Consider the following 16,728-nt stretch of genomic DNA (forward strand, 5'->3'; position numbering starts at 1 on the left):
AGAAAAGGAATAGAAATAAATTGGGTTTTGTAGCTAGTTTTCATAAGTGAACAGCAATTTAGGGCTTATGTTTCCTTAAATTTTAGAGTTACTGCCTGTATGCCTTTAAGTGTGGTATGATTGTATCATTATAGGTACAGTCTGAGTGCTCCAACACACTGTATTCAGTTTCCATGGTATAAAGGTTTTCTTCCCCCCTCCCCCCCAGCTAAGGTAGTATTATACTTCTCATTTCATCTGATCTCTTCTCCACCCTTCCTCCTGAGACCTACTCCAAATTTGGGCTCATCATGCATGCAAAAGACATTAAGAAAAGTGAAATACTTCTACTTTCCCTTTATTCTTATTCAAATGTTTAAGAAAAGCTACAATATCCAGCTGGTCCAAAAGCTGTGTTATCCACAGTTTGAGCTGATTCAGGCCTCACCCAAGTGGCTTCTGTTAATTGTCCTGGAACCTTAACATGAGCTTTTTTTCATAAAACAACACACCTGGGTTAGACTATATAGAGTCTTTGAAATGTATGCATGGAATAATAAATCATCCTTAAGCATTTGGAACATTATCAAAATCTTATAGATATTCAACCACAGTAAGTATAGAACATAAATATGAAAAGATCTGAGAGTGATTATGTACACTTCATCCATTGCCTATGGTTTAAAAATATATTTTGCAATGTAATTCTTTTCAGTTCCAAAATGGACCTATGGAAAAGTTAAGAAGGAATTAAATCCCAAGGACATACCTATTTAAAATGGAAGAGTAACAGAATGGCTTCCACCCCATTATTTTAATGGTCATAACATTACTATTATTATCAGGGATTCAGGGGACATAGTTATTATCAGAGAGTGGAGTGGGCAGAGCCCATCTGAACCGTTTACATATTGAATGCAGCACAGCATCATGGAAAAAGTGGACCTCAAGCAACAGGCACCGAGTTCCTGTTCTTTGCTGCTATGAACTGCTCCAATTTAGGTCATTTGTTTACATGTTCTAGTTCTCCATTTTTTTCTCTTGAAAATAAAGTAATACAAAATCTCTCAACTTTTGAATGATGAATACAGTTATATAACATTAAAAAATAATCTTAAATACTCCAACAGTATATTAATTGAAGTATTAGAATTTGCCATTTAATAAAATACATGAAGAGAAAAGAAGACTTCTAATCCTGTAATAGTATTTTTATTTTATTTATCATAACATTGACAAAATGCATTTCAATTACACTTGCAGGTATGTGCTTAAGATACGCTACTCCAAAATATGCCGCTATGGCATATTGATCATTTTGAGCAAGTGCCGGGAGAAGCTCTCTCTGAACTCCTCTCATCTGCCTAATAGCAAATCCTCCAAGAATTCAATTGTCATAAATTCTTTCCCCAGAAGTCTCATTAACATGATAGATTGACCTTATCACAGGAGAATAGATTAAAGGTGGACATCACACCCAGACAAACCTTGTTACAAACTGTCATATCTCCCATTATTCTTCTAAGGATCCATTTATGTTTCCTAAAAATCATTTATTCTCCCTATATCTCTTCTCCACTTTCCATGTTAAGGGCAGTATTTAATCCTGAGCTCTAAGCCACCTGAGCGAGTTACTTATTTTTCCCTGGACATCACCCATGTATACATGAGGTATACATGTTAATAAACTTGTTTGATTTTTCTATTGCTAATCTGTTTTTTATTACAGGGGTTTCGGTGAAAAACTCAGGAAGGTAAAGAGAAAGTTATTCTTTTTTTTTTTTTGAAGATTTTATTTATTTATTTTTAGAGAGGGAAGGGAGGGAGATAGAGAGAGAGAGAAATCAATGTGAGGTTGCTGGGGGTCATGGCCTGCAACCCAGGCATGTACCCTGACTGGGAATCGAACCTGCGACACTTTGGTTTGCAGCCCGCACCCTACCCACTGAGCTACACCAGCCAGTACTGAGAAAATTATTCTTTCTCCTCTGCAGCATACACATATAGACACACATGTTATATATATAATTTCCAGAAACATGTGGCTTTTTCTTTAGGCTACTCTTTAGTACCTACATGTCTAGGTACAACCTTTGGGCCCTGTTTCAGTATCTGTTCCCACTTAGAAGGTACTGTGACCCTAAATTAGAAACAACAGTGCTCAGTGAACCCGTAAAATCCCTTCTGATCCCCTGGGCCTGTGAGTTGCTGACAAGGAACAAAGCCTAGCTGCATTCTTTTCTCCAGACTCTTTGTAAAGGGAGGGGGCATGTATTAATTTCTATTTCTGCTGTATCAAATTACCACAAATGGAGTAGCTAACCATAATAATAATAACAGATACTAATAATAAGTACATTTATTTTTAGTTCTGGAGGCCAGAAGTCTAACACAGGTCTTACTGGGCTAGAATGACGGTATCTGCAGGACTAGGTTCCTAGGTTCTGGAAGCTCTAGGGAAGAATCCATCTTCTTACCTTTCTCAGCTTCCAGAGGCTCACATGGCTTGGCTCAGGACCCTCTTTCTCCATCTTCAAGGCAAGCAACATCAGGCTGTATCACTCTCACAGGCCATCTCTCTGGTTCTCTCTACTGTGCCCCTCTCCAGCCCCTCCTATGATTATATTGGGCCCACCTGGGTAATCCAGGCTAACCCCATTGCAAGTTCAGCTGATTAGCAACTTGAATTCCATTTGTAACTTTAATTTCCCTTTGCTAACTAGCTTAACACATTCATAGGTTCTGGACAGTAGCACATGGATATTATGGGGGACCATTATTTTGCCTACCACAGGGCAGGCAAAACTCACTTTAGAATCCTAATAGGAATTCAAAATTCAGTTTTGTCTTAAGTGTGTGACTCCTCTAAAGCTGGATTTGATTGTGATTTTAAGACTAAGGCTGGTGGTTATAGTAAGGCAGAGCAAGGTGGAATGGGGTGGGGAGATGTTAGAATACCAAAGGTATCCAAAGAGGAAGAAAATGGAGAGAAAAAAAGGTAGAGGAACTACTAGGAAAATAAGTGATAAAAACAGAAAAAACAAAGATAGATACAGGGGAAATACTGTTCACCTACAGGAGAAAAAGATAGTTGGACAAGAGAAATCTCTACTGAAAAAGCTGAAACAAACAGAAAGTAAATATGTCCCCTCTGTTCTCAATTTTTCCTTTAAAGCAAATTCAATTTGTGATACAGAACCTGATAAATCAGGTTCTAACAAATTCTGAATAGTGAAAAATAATTTCACGTTTTTTTTTCTATTCTCCCTTCACTTCTTCCATAAGAGACAGTTTTATTTTAACATTTTACACTTTATATGTAGGAAGAGAAAATTTGGCTGGGCTGAGCTGCTCACAGAGTTCTCCTACTACCTTGACAGGATTGCCACGTCCTCCCCCCACCCAAAGGCTCATTTCCTGAGGGCAGGGCCTGTGTGGTATCGACCCGTATAAATTAGCAGCTGACATATTTCCTGGCACTATGTCAACACCTCAAATACTAATAAATAAAATCAATAAAGTAATCAGTTGCCTTCCTCGACATTTATAGCCTCTTATTTAAACTTCCACACAGATCAATCAAACAAAAAACTGCACAATTCCATTCAGAATGGGAGGGGAGGCCGGGTGGGATGATGATAATGTAAAGCATAACGCCTCCCATTTTCCACTGGATTTAAGATGCTTTCTTATTTTAATTCACAATTTGCTACAGGAAAAGAAGTTTTCTTTTTTCGTTCTAAATATTTCAGCTTGGAAATGTGATTTTTGGTTATATATTTTTAAAAAATCACACTATAGCAAAAGGGCGTGGGTACCCTATAAAGTTCATGATGAGATGATTTTGTTTCAATAGCAAATAGACATGTTGCTCAGAACACTGCTTTCTTCTGTTTCTACATAATGATAATATGTGCAAGAACTGTCCTTTTTCCATGACTCCTACATGTCACTTGATAAAATCTTCTTGGCAATACTAGACTACACTAAAACTGCAGCACAGAGACAGGAAGGACTCCCAGACTTCTCCCCTCCAATTTCTCCTGCTTGCTCAGTGCATATCCCCTGCCTGCCCCCATGTATACCAGAGGGTACCACACCCTCAACACCCTGCCTCTCCCACCACTCCACACACACACATGCACTCGCACTTTTGGAGGTGAGAGTCTGAGGTTAATCTTATTGTCTCTTTGCCAGTGTTAATGTATACCACTTTTTAAAAAACTGAAGTATGAGGACTTCTGGGCAAGATGGAGCCATAGGTATATAGACTTTGCCTCCTTGCACAACCAAAAGAAGTATAACAACATACTAAAAATGAAAAACAACCCTAACTGCCAGAAAATCAAACAGTTTGGAAGTCTGACAATGAAGAAGTTAAAGAAGAAATATTCATTCACACCAGTAGGAGGGTAGCCAGGGGTAGAGGAGGCATGGCAGGATGGCAGCTGGAGGACCAGGTGGAAGAGGCAGCTGGGAGTCCAACATTTGCATGCAGATAAACTGGGAGGAACAATTGTGGAGTGAGATAGATCATGCAACCCAGGGTTCCAGCACGGGGAAATAATGCCTCAAAACCTCTGGCTTTAAAAACCTGTGGGCATTGCAGCAGTGGAACAAACTCTCAGTCTCAGAAGAGATTTCGTTGGAGAAATCCACAGGGTCCTAGAACACACACAAACTGACCTACCTGGGAATCAGCACCAGAAGGGGCCAATTTTGCTTGTGGGTAGCTGGAAGAGTGACTGAAAATGGGGTGAGAGCCCAGCAAGTGGCATTGTTCCCTCTCGGATCTCTCTCCTACATACAGCACCACAACGTGTGGGGGCCTCCTCACGCAGGGTCCCCCTGCTGCCATGGATAAGAATAAGTCTACCAAGACCTGATCTGCTTGGGGAGGAAAGGGGCTGATCTCTCAGAGGAGAAGGGCCAGAAGCCTTTTCCTCAATGGGCTTTTATTGGGTTTAATTTGCATAGGAATACAGGGCATATACATAAAGCTCACCCATCATTGTCAGGCTGTAATGATCAAAAATAGATAACATTCGAAGAATTATGAGAGCTTATTTTGAGTCAGGATCCGAGGGCCATAAAACTTTAGGGAACAAACTCATTTCCTGCTTGGACTCTTATCATTTAAATTGAGGGTATTAGCAAAGTAGGTTTCACAGGATTTTATGCATTCTTTCTTAGGCCTGATCCCCTCACCCCCAGGGAATCCACCCTTTCCAGAACAAGGTCACACCCACCTCCAGCATTGTTTCAGGCTTAAGTCAGGCAGGGGAAGTAAGGCAGCCAAGAGATTAGGAGACTTCGTGCAGACAAAGTGAGGACTCAGTCTACATCAAAGCAGGGGCAGGGGGGTGGGGGGATGAGGGTCCATCATCTCCTTTTTCTATAGCCTCCCAAGTCTTTCCCTGAGGGCCCCTTCACAACTGTTCCTGTCTTAGTCATCCCTCCTTTAAGGAATCTTACTCATCATTGGCTAACCAGTTATCTGCCCAGGGCCAAGCAGGGTGAAGTAAAAGGGAGCAGAGGTGGTGCTCCTGCAAGGAAGATAAGTTTTGTCTCCTTAATGGCTTATGGTCCCAAGGTCTTTTTATGCAGCTGTAGCCATGGGGGATTACAGCTTCTAAAACCAAGCAGGGCAGTTCCCAACAATAACACAGAGACATGAGCTGCCCTGCCCCTGCGAATACCTAAGGCACTGCCCCTTACAATGTAACAAGTTCTCTGAGACAAAGGAATATGGTACAAATGAAAGAACAGATCAAAACTCCAGAAAAACAACTCAGTGATGAAGAGGTAGCCCACATATCAGATGCAGAGTTCAAAACATTGGTAATCAGTACTCACAGAAATGGTTGAGTAAGCTCGAAAAACACAGGAAAAAATGAAGGCTATGAAAAGTGAACTAAACAAAATACACAGGCAATGAACAGTGAAGAGAAAGACACCAGGACTCAAATCAATGGTTTGGAGCAGAAGAAAGAAATAAACATTCAACCAGAACAGAATGAAGAAACAAGAATTCAAAAAAATGAGGAGAGGCTTAGGAATCCCTGGAACAACTTCAAACATTTCAACATCCTAATCATAGGGGTGCCAGAAGGAGAAGAGGAAGACCAAGAAAATGAAAACTTTTTGAAGAAAATAATGAAGGAGAACTTCCCCAATCTGGTGAAGTGGGGGAAATAGACTTCCAGGAAGTCCAGGAAGTCCAAAGAGTACCAAAGAAATTAGACGCAAGGAAGCACACAACAAGGTACACCATAATTAAATTACTCAAGAATAAAGATAGGAAGAGAATCTTAAAAGCAGCAAGAGAAAAGGAGACAGTTACCTACAAAGGAGTTCCCATAAGACTTTCACCTGATTTCTCAAAAGAAACCTTACAGGCAGGAAGGGGCTGGAAAGAAGAATTCAAAGTCATGGAAGGCAAGGACCTACATCCAAGATCACTCTATCCAGCAAAGCTATCATTTAGAATGGAAGAGCAGATAAAGTGCTTCCCAGATAAGGTCAAGTTAAAGATGTTCATCATCACCAAGCCCTTATTATATGAAATGTTAAAGGAACTTATCTAAGAAAAAGACCAAAACTATGAACAGTAAAATGACGGCAAACTCACAACTATCAACAACTGAACCTAAAAACAAAACAGAAACAAAAACAAAGTAAACAATTAGAACAGGAACAGAATCACAGAAATAGAGATCACATGGAGGGTTTTCAGTGGGGAGGGTGAAGGGAGAGAATGGGGGAAAAGGTACAGGAAATTAGAAGCATAAATGGTAGGTATAAAATAGACAAGGGAAGGTTAAGAATAGTATAGGAAATAGAGAAGCCAGGAACTTATAGGTAAGACCCATGGGCATGTCCTAGGGAGTAGAGGAATACTGGTGGGAATGGTAGTGCAGGGTGAAGGGGAATAAAGAGTAGAAAAATAACGGGACAACTTTAATAGCATAATCAATAAAATATACTTTAAAAATATAAATAAACAAAAATTCAAAGCATATATGCAGATGGTTATAACTCAATTAATTTAGAGGAACTTATAATAAAAAGCATCAGTTTTCCTATATGAATTCCTCTTTTCTAAAATGTTTCTTTTTAAAAGCTGACTTTTATATTTTTCTGTATTTTAGCTGTTTATACTGTGACTTCTTTTTTATTTTTTCAGTTATTTCTATACATTATCAGTTTCATGCTTTAATCTCTAAGAATTTATCTTTTACTACTTCTTTCATTTTAAAGATTTTATCTATGTACATCTAGAGAGAGGGGAAGGAAGAGAGAATGAGAGGGAGAGAACCAGCAAGAGAGGTTGCCTCTCACATGCCCCCTACTGGAGACTTGGCCCAAAACCCAGGCATGTGCCCTGAGTGGAAATTGAACCAGCCACCCTTTGCTTTGGAGTCCAGCACCCAATCCACTGAGCCACACCACCCAGGTATCTTTTACTACTGCTTACCCCTCTCTTTCCACCTCCCAATTTAGTTCTATCACATCTCTAGTTCCTGTATAAGTTAAATTATATACATTATAAAAATGCAAGGCTCAAAAGATTCTACAGTACTATTATTGATGATGATGATGTCATGATGATGCAGTCAAGAAAAACCATGTTTTGAAGACAAGTTAATAACATGGGTAAAGACTCACCACTTAAAATTAATTGAAAACTAAAACATACATATTTATCAATTATGATACAATTCAAATTATAAAAATATGCAAATTTCATATAATAAATTATAAAATTAAATAAAAATGAAGTTAATGTTTCACAAGATAGGCTTATAAATAATTTTTATTTTCTTCTTTCTATTTTTAAATATCTGTAATAACTACATATTTCTTTTATAATAAAAATATTCAGAGGGAAAATATCTATTTGTTAAGTGAAAGGAATCTATAACTAATAGTGGAATCTTAGGTTAATGGTACGGCTAATTTAAGATCATGCCCCTCCAGTTATGTGAACTTTGGGATGCTTTAGCACTTAAAATATGCAAACTGGTAGCAATCCAGAGATCTAAATTATTGTAAAGATGAAAAACATCATCGGAACTTTATAAATGAAAATCCAACAGTTTCAATTAAATGCATAATACATATGTATGAGTGCACTGTCTTTTGTAAAGAAGACACAGCTGCTTTCCATGGGTGTGAAATCCCATTTAAAAATTTTAATCCTATGCTAATGATCTAAAGGGAAAAGGAAATGGCAGGCAATAACATTTTACTTTAATGAGTGTTTTTAATGCCCGTGGAATCCTCACTATTTCAGTATTAATTAAAAACAGTTATGTTTTCTTATGGTAGTGTGCCCCATCTCTAAAAGTATACAAAATTACTTGTAATAAAGAGCTCTTTGTACATTGCTGAATTTAAGAAATGTTCTCTTCTCAATACTCAAGATTATATAACCTAATGAATGCAGTTGAGAATATTGTGTACAAAGCAGAGAGCCACTGGAGCTGGCAGCTGAGTTATGTTCTCTCTGGCCCCCAGGAAATTACAGAGGACCCGGCCACACCCTTTTCTGCCCACAAACACCTCCTCCTCCATCTGGGCATTTCTCAGATCTGCTTCCATTGGCCCACATCCTTCCATTTAATTTCTGGCAGTCTGGCCAACTGCCCCAGGATCAGTCTAGTATGTTCCTGCTCATAGAAAGCAGACTGATGGTAAAGCTTTCTGTCTGTCTCTGCTTGAGACCTTAAATGTGTGGCCACATGAACCTGCCTAGTAGCTGGCATATAATTTTTAGAATGAAAAATTCATGATTTGCTTCTTATTTTGCCTTTCCGCATATTCCCTGCCCCCCTTTTCTGCTGCCCAGCTAGAGAAGGCAGGAACAACTGCTAGTCTCTTTGTTTCTCTACCCAAACAGCTTTAAGTCACTGTGAAAGCTAGAGTTACTCTCCTTCCCAGGCCCTAATTAGGAGCCCCTATTCTCAGGGTTTCTGATACCCCTGTTACCTCATTCCTCCACTAACATCAGGTGCAATATGGACTAATTTACCATTACAATATATATTAGCATCTCTAATGTCTGGATTCAAATCAAGTTTTGGCTCCTCCTTTTCAGCTTTAAGCCTTGATCAAGGAAATTAATATGTCTGTGCCTTGTTTTCCTTACCTATAAAGCAAATAATAGTCCTAACTCATGGTTACAGTAAGAATTAAATTAGAACATATATATAAAGTACTAAAAACATTGTAGTGTGTACAATAAACTCTATATAAAGGTAGCTATTTTTACTTCTATGGGAGACACAAAAATTGTATGCACTTACACATGCGTGCATGGACACACAAACATACACTTTTTAAAAATCCTGATCCAATTCAGACAGAAAATGGGAAGACTTATTTAGTGAGAAAGTAAACCTTAGGAAAAGAGAACTGCACCCTTGCTAACTGTCCCCAAGCCACAATAGAACTTAGTGACAAGCAGCTTGTTATGTAATAACAGCAATGTACAAAGAAGTATTTCCCGACTCATTCTGAGTCAAAAGGAACTTAAAACCAATGATGCTTAGACTGGCTTAGTGCTAAAAACACTTGGCTGCAAAATTAAATCAGCTCCCAAGGAGAGGAGTAAAAGATTCTTAGGACTTGTCCTCACATATGAGGACACCCAGGACAATGAAGCCCCAGGCACGATTTCAGGATTGATTCAATACCAAACTGTGTTCATTGCTTTGTTCTGTTGGCAGAGAGCCCTTATCTCTAGGACTTCAGGTCAGCCCACAGGCAAAGGTCTGGCTCAAACAAGGCTCATTTGAAAAATGATAGCTAGATTAAGTGTTTTAGATGAAGACTTGATGATTCATTAGACTTCACCCATCCTCTGACTCAATTCTGAATAAGTGTACTAGCAGGTGGTGATGGAAATGGCTAGGCTCTTGGCTATATTCCAATAGCAGTACTATAATTTCATGCCTACAGCAAAACTTACTCCAAATTACACCCACACTATTATCAGCTGCAGAGACCTTGTGTGACTATTTATAAAGGGCACCCTTTAATGCACCCTTATAATTTAGCTGGTAGCATTTGCTGAAAGTTTTAACAGCTATGCAGAGCAAAGCCACTTCCATTAAGTGCACTGTCTCCTCTGTAAGTGTAGAGTATACCACATAAACATGAAATGGTAATTAATACAGCTGCCACCCAATTCTGGTGTGTAATTATAACATTTCTCACTTTTTTGGCAATTGCAAACATTTTAGAAGAGCTGCAGAAAGAATCTGGATTGTGTTGGTTTGGACCTTCCCTGAAACAAAAAGCATAGAAAAAGTTACAATCTTAAAGCTGTCCTCAGAGATTCCCCCATTAACCATTCTAATTTTTCATCAGAGGGGCATGTGAGGTTCATCACAGATGTTCTAGAACAACTTTCCTGTGCATGACAGTGACCTGGAGACCTGGTTTTAGCAAGATCTTCATTTTAATGAAGACTGGGGGTCAGTAGGACTGGAATACCCCCTGAGATTCTTCCTTTTAGCAAGCTCCCAGGCCATGCCAATGCATACCACATTTTGAATAGTAACTGAATTGGTGCCAGGTATGGGAAAATTTGGGGAGAAGTGTGGGTCTAATGGACACATGTGTAAAGATTGTGTCACTGAATCTTTCTGATGGTTATGAAATCCTAATCTACTGAAATCAATAAAGCTGATCCTTATATTGTCAGTCTTTACTACATTCTCATTATTTTTATAATCAACATCATCACAAATAGATAAATAACCACACATAAATTTCCAAGAATAGATCCATGAATAAGCAGGGGGTTTAAGGTGCTCAGAAGACATAATGTGCACATTTTTGGAGTTCATGGCTATAATATGAACCAAAAGACTACACCTTCACTCAGATTCACAATAAAGAAAATTAGCTGTTGGTCTCTGAGGATGTCAATATTTTATTCCTCAAGTTTGTCACTAATAAAGTAAAATTATTTAATTTATCTGTAAGTTTCTGTGTCTAAAATATGATTCAATAAATCTGATTTTTAATATGCATGTGGGACATCTGTCACATTTGAAACTGCATGAAAAATAGTTCATTCTGCCACCACTAAATTGAAATAAATCATGACATGAATATCTTTTAGCACTCTTACTGACATGTTATTCAATCATAGTAACTTTATGATGTGAGCAATCTCAAATATTTAAAGAGGAAAAATGTTTGGATTCAAAAACAAATTAGCAGTCTACTAATAAACCCTGCTTTATTTTGGTTTACTATTTAAAATTTTTCATATGGAAGCTCTTTTCAAAATACATTTATTGTATATCAATGATATTATATAATTAAATGACTGTTGACCTTTTCAGAAACTCAACACCACTTCTATTAAAATTTCAATAACTGTTTCAGCAGAAGTAATTCAGCATGTTTACGATAAAATGCCATTTTAATGAGCACAATCCCCCCAAATTCAAACTGCTTATGAAACAAATACCTTTTTCAGACTGCCTATATATAAATTATTTTCTTTTTTTTAAGATTGTATTTATTTATTTTTAGAGAGGGAAGGGAGGGAGAAAGAGAGATAGAGAGAGAAACATCAATGAGCGGTTGCTGGGGGTCATGGCCTGCAACCCAGGCATGTACCCTGAATGGGAATCGAACCTGCCACACTTTGGTTTGCAGCCCACGCTCAATCCACTGAGCTACGCCAGCCAGAGCTTAAAATTATTTTCTAACAGTTTTCTTTGATCTGCTAAGAAGCCCTCTAGCTTTGGGGATGCTATTTGAGAAACAGGAGATAAATTATTATTAAAAAGTCCATATAAGTAGATTTTAGTTATTTAATACTAATTCTCTAATTGATTTATTTCCAAGAATTTTTTTTCAGCATTTTGCCTGTCTGAGTTAACTACGTTTTTTGTCCCAAGGCAGCAAAAAAACATAAAGAAAAGGGTGAAATTGCACCTAAATATTATTTTTTGTCTTTATATTGTAGGAGAGCATTTTAGTAATATCAAACATGACTATTAAGGATTATTCTATTCACTTTCACAATTTTGGTTATTTTGATTTTTTCCTAGTCATATTTTCATCTTGGAAGAAGAGAATACTTTATAGCAACAATAACAGAGAAAAATTATAATAAGCAATTGTAGGTCATTGTAATTCCACGAAGTATCATTATCTTACAGAAGAAAAAATAAATCTTCACATGGTTTAATAACTTGTCCATAGTCATACAGCTAATAAGTGACAAATCTGAAATACACACTCTGATCTTCTTGACTCTAAAATTCATAGTTTTTCCGTGTTTTATAGGCATCCCTTAGACTCTATGCCTCAAAAGTTCTTTGCCTTCTTAGATCATATAAAACGATGTAAAAGGTTCTTCTTAGTAAAACCTAAAAGACAGAAAATATTTACATCTTAGGTCAATTCTGAGAAAGAAAAATAACAAATTAAAAGCAAAAACAAATTCTTACCTGTTTATTTCATTGTTTGTTTTTATTTTTAATGGGACAGAATATATACCCTAGAAGGGAAGAAAAAGAAACAATGTGAAATTCAATAGATTTTATTTTTTAAAAAAAACCTGCCTGATATTTCTAAGATACTCACTCTCCAGGAGATTAAGTTTAGATGAGTCTGGACAGGACAGTGAAGGCAGCATATCTGCACCCTCCACACACACAGACACTGTTGAATTTCAGAGCTTAGAATATAACAGATGCTCAGGGATGGTTTATTGTCGGTGATGAAAATACCCATGTTGTGCACATGCCAAAATAAGGCTGGTCCCACCTCCATAGCGAGGAAATCTCCTGAGTCACCAAGTGCAATGTGTTTGTGCCAACTATGTCATCATCGATGTAAGTCAGGATTGTCCCCAACATTGCCCCTTTGATGTCCATTGAAGGCCTTTACTTCCTGCTTTTCTCCTTCCTTTTGTCCAGAAATTCAGTTACTATATTCTCCTCCATTAATGTGCTGCACTGTATTTGTTGGCACCTGGAGAGCTAGTGAGGCATGATCTTGACCACTGAAGTACTCACTGCATTTGCTAAAGTTTTTGCAGAAAGTATGGTATTTCTATCATGATATGAACTTAATTCTGAGCCTTTCTTACACTACACATAGGCTACCTGTGATTGTTCAGCCAGCCTGTAATATCAACGAGATTGTGTCAGCCACTTTGTATTATGTCACTGTTCTCTGAATACTAAATCCATAGCTCACTTCTACAGTATCTTAGTGGCACAATACCAAGTCATAACTCAAGCGAATTGAATTAAAGTTTTATATAGATAAAGACTTTATAATTAACTTATATGATGCTTTCTTGAAGGCAGAGAGAAAAATACACAGGTAAAGTTGTCAGACTCAAAGGTAACTACAATTATAACTCCATGACTTGCAGATTTCTCACAAATTTGGAATTTCATTTGAAAATTTCCACCAAAAATGGAAAAAAACAGCTTCTTAGTTTATATTTTAATAATTTGCCTTAGAATATGATTTCTAGGGACACAGTGGATTTCAGCAGAGGGACCCCTGCCCTGTGTGTTCTCCACATTAAAATAGCTCTAGTCATTTCATACAGTTTTAACATCTAAGCCTCCTTTTTGTCATCTGATGGGGAAATTTTTCAGCAAATTTTACATCATGTGCACATTCACGTGCACACACACATACAAGAGCTTTGGTGATACACCTTTCCAAAATTTGATATTCAATACCACAGGACAGTGAGAGCATCACCAGATAAACCAACTAACATGCATTGGTTTGGCTCTCACCTACCGTTCTATGTGTATGGGAAACCATTGACTGACCATATTTTTGGCATCAGAACTGATAAATGATATAGCTAAAAGGACACAGATGGGGAAAATGAGTCTAATGTGCCTCTCCAAAGACAGCAAAAGCCATACTCATTGAAATGAAATAAAATATAAAAGGATATATGAAAATATAGGTAATCTGCAGGCCATCATCTACATGTAAGACATAATATTTATTTTATATACATTGTATATTTATGTACAAATTTGTCTCATTGATGTGAATAACTTTTCAGTGAATGGTGCAGCCTCATTGAGTGAACCAGTGAGACTGAATATCCACACCACTTTTACTATATACTGAGTCAGGAGAATGAAATGTACTCTTTTCATTTTCTAATCATGAAGAAATATTATTTTTTCTTCAGAATGCCCAAAAAAATCTACTGATGGGGCTGAATTGCAGTTAAAAATTATGACTGCATCTATCTCTCTGATTCATTTCTCACTCTCATGATATATTTGGAAATTGTTCCTTTAGGATTTCCAGAACCTTGTCAACCACTCTGCTCTTAAACTTGCCATTTCTACAAAATAGTTCTAAGTGGAGTTTAGAAGTGTTGACTTTTCTCACCAATGTGTTCCTTAAAGAGAGCTGAAACTGACATTTTGAAAGCAAAATGAAGCACACACATTAGCTGTATTTTAAAATTTGACAAAGAGCATCTTTGTTCTACTCACATGATTAGTTGTCATTTGTGCATGTGTAACACATTTTTTTAAGTGAAAACTCTCCACTCATTTCATGATGGTGTGTAAGGGTCAATTGTGGTAACAGTAACTCAAATTTTGTCTTTTTGAGCAATAAACAGAGTTTAAGAACCAAGAGAGCAATTCAACTGCAATAACCAACATTCTCTAATTTTTGGCTAAAGAGGCTTTAAGATTAAGAATCTCCTGATTTGCCTCACAGAAAATGCTCCAAAATATCATTATCAGTCACTCACTACCACATACTTACTCTCTGAAAATAAAATTCATTTGGTGGGCCTGCATGCATCATAGTTTTTAGTCTCCATGTCTTTACTTACGCTCTCACGTCTAGAATGCTTTACCCACACAGACACACACACACACACACACACACACACACACACACAACCCTTCAGGATTCAATGTGTCCTGATCTAACCTGGAATATATCTTTGCTTTCTTCTTCCATTTGAATCATGAGGAATTTTTAAAATATCTTATGGCTAAGACCACATCCTAGATAAATTAAGCTGGGGTGGGATCCATGTAGGAGTATTTTTTAAAGCTACCCAGGTGATTCAACCATAGAGCCAAGGCTGAGACACACCACAACAGGGTTTTAGCTAACGCTTCTTCCTAACAGCAGCAATCCATCTCCTGCATACATCCCCCACATTGCACTGCCACATTTGTCATAACTTTCATTTGCTCTTGCTCAAACAATTTCTCTCTTCCTTGGCCATAGATTACTATGAGCGCAGAGTCAAGTGTTTTGTTGAAATCCAAGTCCTGAATGATTTGGTCATTATTTTATTAAACTTCTAAATTTTTAAAAAAAATAACACCTGACAATCCTAAATTACATGAGATTTTTCTACATTCAGCAAAACTTCCATACATATTAAATATTTTTCTTTCTATGAAAATTATAGGCATTTCTACTAAATGCTAAATATAGACATAACATAGCCCATCTCAGCCATTTTTAAAGTCAACTTGTTCTATAGGCAAACTGTTTTTTCATGCATATGTAAATGCATGCTACTATATTTTATACCCCTCATCATGCCATCCAAATGCCCTAGAAAATGACAGTTAACACGAAAGTCCCAAACAATATCCACATCACTTTTTTAAATCTTCACCTGAGGATGTGTTTATTAATTTTAGAGAGAGAGGAGGGGTGAAAGAAAGAGAGAAAAAGAAAGGACGAGGCATCTATGTGAGAAAAACATCAACCGGGGTTGCCTCCCTCACGTACCCCAACTGGGACCAAACCCATAGCCGTTTGGCACTCAGGACAACGCTCTAACCAACTGAGCCTCCCAGCAAGGGTCACATCACTTTTTAAATGATTCATTTCACATACAAACTCAGTATTTTGAAAAGAAATAAATTTATTTCTCTTAGTGATTTCTCTTGATAGATAATGATGAACATACCACAAAAGCCAAGCATTTTTCCAAATACTCCTGTTCTTAGGGAAATTGCTATACAAAGAGTCAGGACCCCTAAATGATCACCCTAGTTCAACATAGTCTATGACTTCGGGCCATGCTTTTGCCTTTCCCAGGACACTGTTTCTTAAATACTATATAAAATGAAGATGAGGCTACAGGTTGGAATTCCTAAGAATGTTGTAAAAAGTCAACAAGATAGATGTGTTTGCTTCCTACAGAAGACAGGTAGATATACAATCAAGAGGAAACCAAAGACAATTTAATAAAAGGTCTGTTTGCAAATGTGTGTGCAACACAAAGAAATCAGCAGGGCTGGTAAATCACCTAAGGGTTAATTAAAATAAGAATGAGTTACTACCCTTAGCCTTGAGGGGACTAGGGAGAGAATTTTTTCTAGAACCTGATGAGAGCTCTACCTGTGGAAGAGGGTCTGCAATTGGAACTGTGGAGAGAAACACAGCCATTGTCCAATCATAACTTGCCATGCAAAAGCAGAGGATAAACACCTTGCTCTCTCTCTCCTCCCCTCCTCTGATCATCTAACAACCCAGCCACACTTCGGAAGGGAGCTTCAGTGATGCATCTTGAAGAGGTCACCATAAGGCAAACAGAACAGGATGGAGAGAAGTGAAATGATCTTGCGGGGCAGTTAGAGAAGAGTGGGCACAAAGTGAAAGCTATTTTAACCTCATGAATTTGGTCAATTTTTAAAAAATATTAAATGAGAATATGACAGTGAAACTATCATTATGTATGAT

This window comes from Phyllostomus discolor, chromosome 10 (assembly GCF_004126475.2).
Source record: "Phyllostomus discolor isolate MPI-MPIP mPhyDis1 chromosome 10, mPhyDis1.pri.v3, whole genome shotgun sequence".
Taxonomy (NCBI): domain Eukaryota; kingdom Metazoa; phylum Chordata; class Mammalia; order Chiroptera; family Phyllostomidae; genus Phyllostomus; species Phyllostomus discolor.